This window comes from Crocodylus siamensis, chromosome 2, assembly GCF_052110815.1.
Source record: "Crocodylus siamensis isolate JL-2025a chromosome 2, ASM5211081v1, whole genome shotgun sequence".
In the NCBI taxonomy this organism is placed as follows: Eukaryota; Metazoa; Chordata; order Crocodylia; family Crocodylidae; genus Crocodylus; species Crocodylus siamensis.
The window spans coordinates 49353341-49367169 of record NC_143396.1 but is presented as its reverse complement, the minus strand read 5'-3'; the positions used below and the strand labels follow the sequence as shown (position 1 = coordinate 49367169).

Genomic DNA, 13829 nt, shown 5'->3' with positions numbered 1-13829 from the left:
TATCTTTTCTTATGCCTCACAAAACCACTGGTGTTTCTAATAAACCCAAAATATGCAACATAACTATGCAAGTTAAGTCAATGATAAGAACAACCAAGTCTTGTGCTTCACAGCAGAAAGCTGATAACCCGGGAGGTGAGAAAACAAGTCTTCTCAGCTTTCCATGCAGCACCGCGCAATCCATTGGGCATATTATGAATCTCTGTATCCCCCCAGCCATCATGACAGACAGGACCTAATTGTGTCCACTCTTGGAAACTTGTACTATCCCTCAGCAATGTACCTGTTTCTCAGTAGAACGATAAGCAGGACACTAAGGGCACAGGGACATGTGAACACTTGCACGATGTTGAAAAAAGAAAACAAATCTGCTCAAGCAGTGAGGCTGGATGACTGCCAGCAACAATGGACAAAATGAGGAACAAGTGATAGATTAGAAGGAAGCCTGGCATGCACATGTGGCTTGGGATGGTGGTTACAAACCAAGCTGCAAGCTTGAACCCTTGCTGACAGTTACGGAACTGGATATTTTAGGCAGACACCAGAGGGAATGAGATCAATATGCAACAAAGGGAGGTAGGAAAAGAGGTTTGACAGAGATTAGTAGAAGGAAGTTGGGATTCAGGCTAAACAGTGCAAGGGAAGTGAAAAAATAGTTCTCAGTAGTTCTAAGAGTGATAGATTTTCTTAATACAATGTCAAGGCCTCATCTGTTCATATAGATAACTCCAGTCTGAGTTCTCTAATACTTTGCAGTGTCTTTGTACCATGTAAGCGTAGAGAGACTGGAGATAACTGGTAAAGAATTCTTCTTGCACAGAGGAGCTCTCCATCAGCAGCAGGCTGGCAGAGATGGATCTGCTGCCTCCTATAACAACTGCCCACAGTCTAAGGGGAGGGAGGAGCAGATGGGTGGGGCATGGCACAACACAGCTCAGCTCACTATGCAGATGTTATACCACTGGCAAACATAAGCCACAGAGAATTTATCTAACTGCTTTGGGGCCAAGCAATCAAGGACCAGGGTGCCATAGCCTTCACTGCCACTCTCCAAGTTAATGGAGGATCAGGAATTTTATGCTTAATAGCAGGAATAAATTAGCTGCCACAGATTACTAACAGAGGATTTTAGCCCTTTTTAATCTCGTGTAATGGAGATATTAAACACACATGAAAACATGCAATAATATTGGAGTTCTCTAAATTCCAGCTGTTAAAGATAAAACAGAAAGAAAGAAATCTGTGCCACTCTGCCAAAGTCAAACAGTAAGGATGAAGGAACAGTGCAGAAAGTATGGAGTCAACTAAACATTAGTTTTCATGTATGCTGTCAGTCCTTGAAGCAAGTCATTCACCAACACATTTTGAGACATGACGACTTAGAGCCATGGAGACAAACTTCCCATTCTCATCATCTATACATTTGTCCTACCGGCAAATTAAAGACAGTTGTTTCCTTAGCTAAAAGTTTGCTTGTCCCCAGTTCTCAGATGCCTTAAGGCAGTGTCCATTCAAGACAGTCATATAATACAGCCCAAGTTTCTCAGGAACCACACCCACTTGGCAACCACGCTGGAGAGACTTGGCATTATGTGAAATGCAACAACATGGTTTGACAAGTCTGTGTTCAAAATTCCTGGCATATTAGCAGGATACAAGTCTGCCTGGGAGATCTTAGGAACCTGAGGTGGAAAGACAGGTCTTGGAAGTGTAGGAAAAGGAGAGCATCTGACAACCATTAACCTGGAGGTTATATAAAAACAAGAGAACATTGATAGATTTACATTGATAGATCACACACACACACACGCCCTCCTGCCCCATCCCTCTTTGCAAAAGTAAGTTCTCTCCTCTACTTGTTCCCTTGAGAGTCGCTGCCTATTTCAGTCACCTGCACTTCTTCATGGTAGTACCTCCTCTTCCCAGCTTCTCTTCTGAAGTAGAGTTTTCTGCTCTTTGCTCTCCCTCATCTCCTACTGGAAACAGGCATTCCCAATTTTGTAAGCCCTCTTCTCACTCTTTCCTGTCAGGAACCCAGAGGGTGGTCCCTTGTTCCCACTCAGCAAATAGGTCCATGCAAGCAAGGGCATGCCTGGTAGTGTGTCCCTTAAATCTGTTGATTCTACAACTAAGAGATTTCTTCACAGTGAGAGACATGAACTAATACACAGGGTAGTGTTTGAAGTCAATTTGCTTAACTTTCATACAGTTACAGATAGGAAAGATATATTCTATTGTGAACTCTGAAAAAGGAACATTCTTCTTAATGTAGGTTTTAAGGTTTTCCTTATCCTCTCTCAGCCTCTTAAATGCACAGTTTAAATATGAATGCATTGATTTGTTCCCATTAACTCTTCATAACCCAGGCCTGGGCACATTTCCGATATTAAACTACAAAGGCACAAGCCAATATGCAGCATAAGGAACTTGAAAATTATCATGCGAGGCAACAAGCACTTACAGAATTATATTAATTATAGATGGGTTAATGCTGCCTCTACAGGATATAGGACTGAAAGGGGCTACTCTAGCCATAAAATCCAGTCCCCAGACTGAGGAAGGGTGTCATTCTGATATAATCTTTTCAGGGGTAGTACGTTCCTGGCATTGTACTTGTAAAAGTTTTTATTGCCAATTTCAACAAAGAAAGCTGTCCTGTACCTTAAAGTAGATCAAACTGCAATCAAAATTAATTTGTTCCCATCCCAACATTTTTACAAAGGAGGAAAAAACTGAAGAATGTGTTTCAGAATTTCATGACAATGGAATCTTTACATGTTGAATAGAAACCATAAGCGCATCTCCTTTGAAGCAAAAGTTTTGCTCAACAAATTAAAATTCAGCATTGGCTAGTGTAACAGGGTGGCCTCCTTGTCAGGTCTCTACCAACCTTGCTCCAGGGGTAACTACCCACTTCGCTCTCCTGCCATGCCTTGATGGAAAAATATGTGAGCTGTTACTAAGGCAGGAGGCTACCCTCCTGACAAGGGCCTAATATCCGCTCTGACTTCCCCTCCATGGGTCCCCTGCCTTGCAGATGTTACTGTGTGTGTGTTACTTCTCCGGCCTACAGCTAGAGCAAAGTGGGCACACAAATATAGCTCTTTTCTCGACAGCCCCAGAAGGCCACACACATGCCATCCCTCTCTCACTGGGGTCTCACTCACTCTGCTGGCTCTCACCCAGCCTCCTTCATACTGCCCTCTCTCAGGGCCACACTCATCCTGCCTTGCCTCACCCTGCTTCAGACTTACCTCTTCTCACCTTGGTCAGCCCCGGTGCAGTCTGTTGGGTGTCTCCTGCTACCCCTACCTGAGCGTTGACTGAGTGATTCTACAACTACAGGCCTATTTTGTTCCTGGCCCTTGCCAGGCCACTAGACTTCCACTGGGTCTCCTCAGCTGCCCACACTCATGGGGCCGCTCTAATTGTTGCTCCTCTCACTCGGGGTCTCTCTAATCATCATCCCCAGGCTCTACCCTGCCGGCTGGGCACAGCCCCAGGTCCCTCCTCCAGCCTGAGCTCTGCCTCAGGGCTCCTTAACAGATGCAAAGCTAACAGAAAATCATGACAGTTGTATATTTCAAGGATGAGAATCACCCAGATTCTCAAACAGACTGTTTTCCTCATTTTGACACACATACCTGACATAAACCATGCAAGCATGACCAAAATGTAGTCAGAAGAATCCAGCGCAAGGTAGCTGCACTTTATTATCTTTGTTCTGCTGACTGCACCTTTTAATTTCTAAGGACAACCACTTTATGACCAATTCAGTGCAAATGAAGGGGGAAACGCACACAGAACCACATACCAAACCATGCTCTCACCCACCCAAAGATGCCATGTTTGTTCTTCCTTTAAGTCTAAAAGCAAAACACCAGCTGAAAATATCAGTTTTCAAAGTAAAAAAAAATATAAGTCAGACACCGGGAAACACAACCACATCAGTATAACTTGCCCTTTTTTCACCTTCAGCAACACTATTTTCTAATAATGTTCCAAAATAAATGTTGAGGGTGCCAAACCCACATGGGAACTAGATCCTCTAAGTAAAATAGAAGCTCCAAAGCTTAAGGGATAGTAGGAAATCAACTTCACTGGCTTAGCAGCACAGCATAGTCTCAAAATGGTAATTCTCTGATGCTGACAATGAAGAAGCCAGAACTATCATGCAAACATCCAGAGGAAAATATCCCAAAGAGGCCTCTTAGAATAAGTTCTCTCTCTCTCTACATTTCACTGCTTGTAAAGTTCTTCCTGACCCTAGTCATTTTAGGCTCAAGATCCAAACAGCAGTTCAAAAGGGGAAAACAAACGCCTGCCAATAACAAACTAACACCAAGCAAAAATGTTCAAGATTTAGATAACTCATAATCTTTACTAACTGCTTACAAAACGGTTGTTGGTAGAAAAGTCCATAAATCTTTGTCACTGAGGATTAAGAACACATACTCCAACATCTGATCTGTATGCCAAGTTACTGTGGAATATAAAGTGACAGAAAGTGGGAATGAGCTTCCCTATGCTAACTTCAGTGATAATTATGCTAAAGCATCTCTGTAGTTTGGGCGTTACTAAGAAAATAATAAGGATGCATATTCACTGGAAAAAAAAAAGGAGAGAGAAAAAAAGATTAGGCCAGATCCAACTCCATCCATTTAGGTGCCTAAGTAAGTTAAGGTCCCCAAGTCAGATCCTATTCCACCCTGAAAAACTGTTACTACAGAAAGCGGGAGGGTCCTTGTCCTCTTCTTCCTCCTTGCTGCTTTTCTGAGATGCAAGGCTTAAGGATACAATGGAGATTGTTACAAAAAGTAGATGCACTAAATGAGTTTTCAAGGACTCTAGCAGGGTGAAATACAATCTGGCCCATTATTCTTTGAAGGCACCTCATCATAAAAGGAACAGCTATCCAGCTGGATGACAAGGTAGGTTGCTTTGCAGAGCAGACAAAACTTTAAATAGGCTCCTTTTATGCTCTGCATTCACATTGAGGGCAAGATCATTGTACATACCAGTAATTTCTAAATGGCATCTGTTTTTTGAACAAGGTAACACTGCTTAGAACCAGCATAAGCCTGCATGCCACATTCTCCGTCCCCCACTCCTCCCCCTACCCCCCAAATTATGTATTAGGGGTAGCTGAAAACTAGACCATGATGTACAAAAGGCAAAAGTTATTTGTACTTGTAAAGCCCTATGTTCCCTATGTTCAAATAGACTCCTACAGATATCGGTTTCCCCTTGGACCTAACTGAGACCTTCACCTCTACAGCAAGCTTCCAGCTAGAAATTGGTAAAAAAAAGAGGTCTTAGCTCAGCTGAAAGCAGAATTTTGTCTTGCAAATGAAAATTAACTGTGCCAATTATAGCAACAGCTGAAACAGAATCCAGCTGAATCCATTTTTAGCTGCACTGATTCCATAGTGTTAGAATGATTTTTATTTACTCCTTTTGACCAAAAAAGCAAGCATACAGATCTCTAACTAAGCATAGAGACTTGATATTCTATTAAACTGGTTCCATGTTTGCATCCAACCTCTAAGAAAAAAATCCCTATTAAGTATGAGTTAAATCTGGAAGGAAAAGATTCACGGTTTAAAATCTAGAAAACAAAAGAATTGCGTTAGAAAATTCAAACTATGACAAACGTGTACCTTTTGAAAAAAACATTTGTCTTCTGATACTGTTGTTAAGCAGTATACACCACCAACCGCTAGAAAAAATAACTCTATTGAGAGTACACAGCAATTAAATCCCTTTCCACTATTGTTTAGGCCTGCTAGGACTTCAGATTAAAAAAGAAACAGCTATGTTGCAGTTTCCTTTCCTAGGTGTAGGAATTGTTTCTCCCATCAGAATAGAAATTTGTGGGAGGATCTTTTAAATTCAATCACTGATGTAACATTTTCCTGGCTTATGTGGATCGTCTGATGTCATTGTGTAGCCAGCTGCTTATTCCTTTTCAAAAGCAGCAAATTGTTCATTTACTACACTACCATGAAGTTACATGAAGTGCAAAAGATTGCTTTAAAATCCCAGTAACATGTAAACGCAGCAAGAATACAAGAGATATGGCTTACATGACTCTGACATCCAAGTCACACACCGATGCTACAGATGGACAGGCAAACTAAAATCAGCTGCGGCAGAAAGCAGGATAAGCCTCCTAGCCACTATACCATCAGCTTAAGAGATAAACATGCACACACTAAAGCTTAAATACAGAAGAACATTACATACAGAATTTACGTACATAGTCATTTAGCTCTGTTTACTAAATAATGTACAAATTTGGAGAAAGGGGGGTTGGAAAAAGCTTTCAGTCCCTAGCTCGCAAAGCAGGCAGTACATCTATTCACCAACGTCAGCTCTCACAAAATGGCTATTAAAAAAACAAGCCCAAACCATGCCAACTTCTAAGTGATTTCTGACACTTTAAATGAATACCATATTTACTCTATTAAAAAATGAGGGTTTTTCTTCATCTAATGTGGGGAGGAGGCCCCTTGTCTTAGAACTAAGCAAGACACGGGCAGGCAATTATTTTGGACGGAGGGCTGCTTACCCAGTTTTGGCAGGCTATGGAGGGCTGCATGGGTAGCCCCGCCTCTTGACAGGTGCCCCACCCCCTGGTAACCATCTTGGGACCAATGTCCCAATGTCTTGGGACCCACACCCCAGGGCCAGCACTGGTGGGGCCCAGAGCGGAGCGCAGGCTGGCAGGGGTCTGTGGAGCCCAGCTAGGCTGCACCAGCAGGGAGAGGGGGGAGCTGACCCGGTTCCATAGAGCCCCTGCTGACTGGGACTCTATACCCCTGCCGGTGCTAGCCCCAGAGCACTGGTGCAGGCCCAGTGCTCCACTGGCTCCCCGCCCACTCACACCCAGTGCCCCCCAGCCCCACATACAGGTGGGGGGCAGCACACAGCCCCAGCTCCCTGCTTGCCAGCAGGGAAGAAGCTGTGCTGAGCACAGGGAAAAGTAGCCCCTCATCAACCCCATGGCCGGCACTCCCTGCTGCAGGCACTCGCAGCCTGTACAGGGCTGTTCAGAGCAGGCACAGGCAACCTCATGAGGGCTGCAAGCAGCTAAAGCGCAAGGCACAGGCCACACAGCGAGTGAGGGGCCACTTTTCCCTGAGCTCAGCACCAGCTTGTAACCCGCCCCCGCTGCCAACCTGGCAGTGAGGCCGGGTCACAAAGTAGTGCTGAGCACAGGGGGGTAAGCAGCCCCTCACCCACCCCATGCCCAGTGTCCCACATTGCAGCCGGCCTGGGACTGCCTGTGCCTGCTTGGGACAGCCCCGTGCAGGCTGCAAGCGCCTGCAGCAGGGAGCGCTAGCCATGGGGTGGGCAAGGGGCTGCTTTCCTCCATGCAGGGAAGGAGCCCAGGGAACAGCCGAGAGTGGGGGGGAAAGCGGCCCCTCCCATGCCCATGGCTGGCGCTCCCTGCTGCAGGCACTCGCAGCCCACACAGTGCTGTCCGGAGCAGGCACAGGCAGCCCCATGTGGGCTGCAAGCAACTGCTGCACAGGGCGCTGGCCACGGGGCAGGGAAGGGGCCGCGCCCCGCCCCCCCGCTCCTTCCCTGCCCAGGGTCCCCCCCACCCTTTCCTGTGGTTCTGGCACAGGGCAGCCATGTGCTCCCAGCCCAGAAACCCCGGGTCGGGCTTCTGGCTGCAGGGGTGGGGCAAGGCGGAAGAAGGGGGACTGGGAACCCAAGGCTGTGGAGGGGGCTGAAGCAGCATGGAGTGAGCAAAAAGAGGAGGGATGGGGGGCAGGGGCGGCAGGCGGCAAGCTGCCTGCCTGCCCCACTTCTTGCCCCGCTACTGCCTGCCCTCTGCTTCTCCTACCATGTGCCCCCTACTGCCTCCCTGTCTATCCCATTACTGCCCCTCTCAATCACCTCTCCCCCCACACCACCTGCAGTCTCCCCCACCACCACCTGCAGTAGTGGGGAGATATATTTAAGATGATTCTCCACTAATTACATCTGATAGATGGAAAATTATTTTTTAAATATATAATTTTCCCTAAATAGAATTTAATAATTGTGGGATCATCTTAAATTCAGGGCTGTCTTGTGTTCAGGTAAATATGGTAGATGTTAAAACAAGAAAATGCTTAGCCTTTATCTGCATTCAGATTGGTCAAAATGTTATGACTGAGTATATCATATATGTATTGAACCCTTGCCCCAGCAGGTAGGATGATTAAAAAAAAACAAATTTGCAGTCACCAAGATCTTTATCAAGGAATGGCTTTCCAAGCAAGTAAAATGGCACAGACAGCATGGAACAGAATTTTCTCACTTGGAGACTCAAGTCAGTCTTACAAGCCTTGTATGTGGGGTCAAATGTAAAATACAACCTCTGCCCTTTGTCTCAACTAGTTCCTCCTCTAGTTCTCTGAAGATCCAGGTCAAGTGGAAGGAAAACTGCTGAAGACATCTAGCAATTCCTAACTTGGAAGCATTAATAGTTGTTTTACTGGAGGGAAGACGACAGCATCATCTGGGAATAGAGATATAAAGGGGTAGGAGCAGAGCAGATATTCCCACGTGTTGCTGTGGTTCTGGTCCTCCTTGGTCTAGCACATAGCCTTCCCAAAGATGTGCCCAAAACCTAGCTTCTTTATACAGCAACAAGGAAAAGGGTTTTGAAATACTAGCAGCTATGCTTCTCCCTGATGGATTCTCCCTCCCTCCAAAACATGACATCTTCCAGGTCTTGGTTTCCAACTGGCTTGTACATTCCCCATGACTGCACAGCACACCTGCTCCTTCCTCACAACCAACAGGACCCAATGATGCACTCAGGTCTGCTTAAGAGGAACCAGAGCTGCACCCCAGCCAAAAGCCTCACTAAATTGTTGCTTCCCTTCCACTTCATGGCAAATAAAAATTATAGGAAAACCAGCAGGTGTGTTCTCCAGATACAGTGTTGCAAAGGAAAAAGCTACTTCAGCTGGCTGGCTGTTGCACAACACCCCAAAGCTGGGAAATCTGCACTTGCTTCCAAATTTGTTCAATTACAAGTTGGTTTGTTTTTTAAATAAAGCAACAAATTGTACATTTCAAATAATGGTTATTGTTTTAACAAAAAAGGCTAAACTTGAATCCAGAGACCAGTTATCACTGAACTGCAAAAAACTCTTCAAGTTAAAATAGATGTGTGTTTTTTCAATGCTTTTTTTTTTTTTTAACTGACACAATACAATTAGAAACTCGAGCTAAACAACCCAGTCCCAGAACATATAAGAGCTTAGAGACTTGAAGATATGCTGCACATTGGGACATATGCAAAACCAAGATATTTCATAAACCTTTTCACTGTTTACACAGTTGGTAATCATTTGCTGCATATTACTTTAACAGGAAGGGTATTTTTTGAAAATGAAGTGGATACCAGATGCTTTAATTGACAAAAGAATAAAATCCCTGAATAACTAAAGAAGCCAGAGTCATACTGAAAAAACATGTACAAAAACCCAAATGAACCATGTGTGAAGAGTAACTCCAGTGAAACCATAAAATGATGCTCCCTTGTTCCTGAACACAAATGCAATAGTTATATCCTTTGTGTGGGACTAGTGCTTATTCTGGGCCCCTTTTCTCCTCATCCATAGATAGAGTTTCTACTCTTAAAAACAGCTAAGAATTTCCACTCCAGCACTCAGTTCATGCTGTGTCTTCATGCCATGAAGTTCTCTGCAGATGCTGTTATAAAACATAGCAAGCAGCCAAGCCAATCAATCACCTGAAACTTCTGCACTACTTTCAGTAGTTTTGGAAAAGTTAAATACTGTGGACCAGGGGTCATCAACCAAGAGTACACGTACATCCAGGGGTACTTGGGAAGGCCCTGGGGGTACACACAGGCAGGTGGGGATGCAGTCCCACCACCCCACACTGCCACCTCCCAGGAGCAGAGCTGGGATGGAGCAAGGGCAGTGGCGCTCCTCTGAAGGCCACACGAGCACTGCCCACCTGGCTGGATGCAGGGAGGGCAGCTCGCACACGGCGGCTGCCGCCACCACCCCTCCGCATCCAGCTGCACACTCCTGCTCCCACCCTTGCAGTCAGCCGCTGGGGGCACACTTATCAAAAATGGTTGAAAACTCCTGTCATGAACCAAAATTCTGTCTGGAATTACTCAAGGATTGATTTGCTCCCTGAAAACTACTTAGTTAGGATATCACCTCACATCATTTCAAAGCCAACTCACATTTAGCATTGTCTACATATACATTCCACATAGGAGGCAAGAACCCCCAGATTTTTAAATGTAAGATGAATACATTTCAAAGGTTAACAGCAATAAGATATATGACCTGCAGTCTACTTTAACACGAAACCTGCACATACAACAGGAAAGCAAGGTCTATGTATGTCAGGGATGTAAATATTGTTTAAAAAATTATGTTTAATTTCTTCTAATTATAGGTTAATCCTTCAACCGATATAAACACATACGTAGTCCCAGCCAGGGGGTGAGGAACACTGGGTTTGCACCTGCGCTGCCCCACGCCACTGTGGAGGAGGGGCAGCAGCCACCCGCCCGGAGCAGCGCAGGGAGCCCAGGGCCACACACAGACCCTCCTGGACACAACTGCTGCTGGGAGCCACCCCCCAGGGCCTTGATAGGGGAGGAAGGAGGTGGCGACAAACCCCACCAAACACAGTCCACATGAAGCTGCGGATGGCAGCAGGCAAGGGGCTCTCAGCCCACTGTAGCTGTGGGCATGCTGGGAGAGAGGGAGCAGACTAGCTATGGGTGCTATTGCCCATCCGTACTTCCTCCTCACTCCTCCCTCCCATGCTCCTAGCTGCCCTGCCCTGCCATCTTCTGTTCCTGAGGCACCACGCCACTTCCCTTCCCTGTCAGACTGTACCCCACACTAAACATTAACCACTAATGCATTACCAGTATAAATATACTTCTCATTTAAAACGCTTAATCTTTCACATTCCTAATGTATGTAACTTATCCCTTTGCTTCATCACCAAATATAAACAATGCATTCTCTTTTACTGCACCTTTTTTATTATAGAAAACCCCACACATGCCTACCTTTCCCCTGTTTGGGGCTTCTGTAATTAACACACCATTCACCTTGTAGTAACACCATGCTTTGGAGTCAACTGGATGCTGCTTGCGTGTTGGAAGGCAGTAGGGACTGTTGCTGTGGGACTGGCCTGTGTTTATCTGCCAGATTCCAGAATTTCAGTATCTCCTCTAATTCCCTTCCACCTCACCCAATATAGTATTACCAACTTTTACAGGAAACATGGCATGCTACATTGTGCAGCAAGATACAGGCATAAAGTGGTCAGAAAATGATATAATGGGAAAATGGCATGTTTCCCATCAGTTTCATAAGATGTTGGTGCGCCAGGAAGCAGCAAACTGCCTTGCTATGACCCATATTCAGCACTGGCACACATACTGGCAAATCCCATTGCACTAAGTCACGTAACCATGCCTTAGTGACTTCTTATCAGGGAGGGAGAAACAAAGGAGAAAGAATTAAACTAAATATCCCTTCCCCCATGTTAGCTTCTTTTCTGCTGCACTTCATTCCTGCTTTATCAAAATTTGATGTGACAACTGTTTTCATATCTGTTTGAATGTCAAGAGGCACCCATTTACTTTTTCTGCTCATTTATACAGGCAATTTAGCTTTTAATTTCATCTGTAACTTTCACCACTTGAAATCACTGCTGATCTTGACCCCAACACTTCTAGGGAAGTCTCTCCTACTTGCTTCAGGCCATAGTCAGCTGAAATTTGGCACTTAATCCAGTCACATATAAGGCACTTACATAAATAAATATATATTCTCAAGTAGTTTAATATTGCCTCTTTTCCAGCTTCCAACTGTCCCATTATTCAAAATCTCTCACATAAAAAACTGACTTGTCTGCTCAGTTAATTTTTAGATTTTAAAAACATCATTCACATTTTCAGCTAGAACCTGCCAAGTACCAAAGCACAAGGGTAGTTTTCTGAACATGTGTAAAACAGTTACTTGTGTGCTTAAATGATTACAGGATTCATCCTTAAGTTTTCCACCAACCTAGCAAAGTTTCTCAGTGTCACTAGTTCATGGGAGAGTATTATCATCTTGTTCTAAAGCAGCGGTTCCCAAACTGTGGGTCACAACATCTATGGATGGGATCACAGGGGTGGAGGGCTGTGGATTGGAAGTGAGGGGTCATGCTAAAGAAATGGGGCCATAATTAGGGTCATGCTGAGGAAAAGATTTGGGAAGCACTGTTTTAGAGTATCAAAAAGAAGTTGTGATGGACACATCTGGACTTTCAAAGACGATCCAAAATCAAAAGGTGCAGACTCTGCTTCGAGTCCCCCTGAAATGCTACAGATTCCAAATCTGTCCCATTTCTAATCCCCATTGGCAAGGTGTAGGGGGTGCATACGGGTGCGCATGCACCCCGAGATTTGCAGTGCACTCGCTGAAAGAAGCGCTACCGACACTGCCAGTGGTGCCTGCCGGCGGTCACCACTCGCCAACCCCCTCCCTTGCCACCGACACTGCTGATGGCATCTGCGGACAGTTGCTGATCACTGCTGGCAGCATCTGCAGGTGGTTGCTGACCACCCATCAGCGTTCACCACACCACCTCCCACCGGTGACACCACCATGGCTGCCTGCGGGAGCTCCCTGCTCGCTGTCGCCATGCCCCTGCTGCTGCCACCACCACAGCCACTTGCGGGCAGTTGCCATTCCCCCCCAGCCTCCAGGGGCATGCATCATTCATGCTGAAACTGTTGGACTATCCACAATGACAACTAATGAAACCTCACCACTGGGCATTTATTCTTACTCTCCCCACACCTAACATTGTTAATGAGATGTTAGACTAACATGCTATCTTGTACTGGCTCAAACTGTTTCCAATAGCTCTACCCACCTCACAATAAACTTCTTGGAGTATCTGCTACAATGCATCAGACTTGTTGGGAAATGGTAAAACACGAACCTAAGCATTCAGGGTTTTCCAAGAGGCCACAGAGAAAGTCTTTCAGCATTAGTATTAGGATTGTGTAATGAGGAAACACCAACTGTAACAGCCAAACAGAAATTCATATTGAAAGTAGAGACAAACAAAATTTTGCCTTTGGCAGATATGTGGTTTTTCTGGAAAATTTTCCAGTACCTTAAATAGAACATGATCTTGTAAAGATTTTATTTTATTTCTGTATAACTGCCGTGCGGCACTCTCACATTTATGTAACCTTAAGGTTTTGGCTTTTGATCAAAATGAACACTTTGTACTTTTCTACGCTTGTATTAAGCTGCACATGCGTATTCTGTAAGTTTCATTTCTTATCTGTAAGTGTCATTCTTGCAGAAACGAAACTTATGTAGACTATCTGCCTAGTAACTATTATGTAAGAGAAACTATCCTATCCCTGTACGCTTGGCTTATATCATAGTTAGTGTCACAGAGGCAGTCCAACCAAAGAGGCATAGAGGCAGAAAGTAGCAGAGATGACGACTGGACGACCCTGGAGGCCTGATCACCCTGCAGCCAGTCCTCAGCCTCCCCGCCTGGGCATATCCCAGCGAAAACCAAGGCCTCGAAAATCTGACAAATCGACAACGATTCACCGTGTTACAGTTTTGTATTCACCATCCCGTTTATGAGCTGTTGACCAGTTCTGGGACTTAAGGAGCCGGCAGCCGCACCCATCATTGGACTGGTTCCAGTGGTGGAAAGCAAGGGCTTGCTCCGGAACCCCATGAACCAACAGACCCCCTTTGTATCCGGCATACTGTAACTGAAGAAACATCGGAGACTCC

General features: G+C 45.2%; 1 protein-coding gene across 7 annotated transcripts in view; it reads right to left on the bottom strand.

Moving 5' to 3' along the window:
• Window positions 1-13829, bottom strand: part of LIMCH1 (LIM and calponin homology domains 1) — a 314049-nt gene that overhangs the window by 233469 nt on the left and 66751 nt on the right. The gene's annotated exons all lie outside the window — the stretch shown is intronic.